The sequence below is a fragment of the Triticum dicoccoides genome, chromosome 3A (assembly GCF_002162155.2).
Source record: "Triticum dicoccoides isolate Atlit2015 ecotype Zavitan chromosome 3A, WEW_v2.0, whole genome shotgun sequence".
Lineage (NCBI taxonomy): Eukaryota > Viridiplantae > Streptophyta > Magnoliopsida > Poales > Poaceae > Triticum > Triticum dicoccoides.
Genome location: NC_041384.1, coordinates 64,114,895 through 64,116,812, shown reverse-complemented (window position 1 = coordinate 64,116,812; position 1,918 = coordinate 64,114,895).

The following is a 1,918-nucleotide window of genomic DNA, read 5'->3' as shown; positions in this document are numbered from 1 at the left end:
GGAAGGTTGAAAATGTATGTTGCACTACCACATGATTTTGGTCAGAGTGGCACTTGGTTTAGGGTTAGAGTGGCACTTGGTTTAGGATTTAAAGGGAATAAATTTACATGTTAATTCATGACTTTTTGTTTGAATGAAACGGAGGGCTTCTCACCCCCTACGATTTTCATTAATGAAAACCACAAGTTCTTGAACTTCATGACTTGTTTAGGGAAGAAATGATAAGTTTGGGCACGGACATTTTTTAACACACATAATGAGATAGAACACACCGTACCATTACAATAACTTAGATAAGTTCACGGACAGTTCATGGACACATGACGAAACATGACACGACACGACATGACATAGAAAAGCAACAAAATAAAAAACCAAACATGACGAGCTTGACTCCGGGCTTGAACATCTTCATCTTGACCTCCTTCTTCCACCTTGGCCGCGCGCCCCTTCAACACCATCTTCATCTTCACACCTCCTCCTCGTCGTCGTAGGTAAGGGAGTGCATCTGGCCTGGAGCGGGGAAGATGCGCTCGTAGTTGGTGTAGATGTTGTAGATGGTGAAGAAGATGGCCTCGCAGCCGCACCAAAAGACTTGGCCGAGGAGCTCGCGCGCGTCAAATGGGTTGGTGAAGGTGACCGTGAGCAGTAGGAGGATGCCGCCGCGGTCACGAACCTCGTTGAGGGTGAACATCCTCGGCGAGCCCCGTGGGAGGTGGGCATAGCCGGCTCTGAGGAAGGCGCGGGTGAGTTCGACGGAACCCCTCCACCTTGAAATAGCCCACACACGGAGCTCCCTCTCCACGAGCACGCCCGGTGGGTAGCGCAGCTCCGGCACCACAGGCGGACGGCGGAAGGTCGGCCCGTTGAACTGCATCTTCTTCACTTGGTCTCGCTTGGGGAGGGCTTGGTCGCTTGGGTGTTTGAAGTTGGAGAGGATCGGATCTGGCTTGTGGGTGGGAGAGGAAGAGAGGCACCCCATTTATAGGCCTGTGGGTGGGAGAGGAAGAGAGAAAGGATGAGAACGGTGCGTGAATGAATCCGGACGCGTGTGTGTATCCGTTACGTTTTGCACACTTAAATTTTTGCACGAAAATGATGCATCTTTGATCGGGCAGTGCATGTGAACCGCTGCCCTGAACCACTGCCCTGAACCACCTAGCTCGCCTCGCTAGCCTAGCTCGCCTAGCTGGCCTAGCGCGCCTCGTTCGCCTCACTTGCATGCATGCACGTCGCCGCCTCCCGCGCATGCGCAAACCCACGTAGCCGCCTCCATGCATGCAAGGCCTGGAAAGGCTGAGACGGGCTATTTACTGCGATCTCAGGCCCAGACAACGAGACGGCCCAACGGTCCATCCAGCGCGTCCGATATTTGTTAAAAAAACAATCTCCCAGCCAATCAGATTGCATCTCGCGGATCGCCCCCCTCCTCCCCGCAGATTTCTTCTAGAAGGGTTAGATCGACGGCCCTTGATCACCGCTAGGGTTAGATGAACGGTCCTTATTCAGCGCTAGGGTTAGCGGGGTTTGGGAAGGGTTTGGAGCAGTCAAAGCTATGTTTGACCAGATTTCAAATGAGCATAATAAATTAAATAAAAATCAGAAAAATGAAAAACCTGCGCACATAGTCTTCTTATGTCATATACTAACGATTTAAGTTGATAAACAAGTTTTACATACATTTAAATGATAAGTTCATGTGTATTGTATGATATCTCGAGTATCTCAAACTCTCTGATATGAAGTGAAGAGAAGTGTTTTGGGGAAATGAACATGAAAATTTCAAAAAACTCACCACAGCTTCATTTTGGAGTGACTAAGAAGGATCCAGGCTTAGTTTTTCATTTTGATGTTTTACACTTGTTTAAATCTTGGTCAAAGTTAAGTTTGACCAGATTTCAAATGAGCATAATAAATT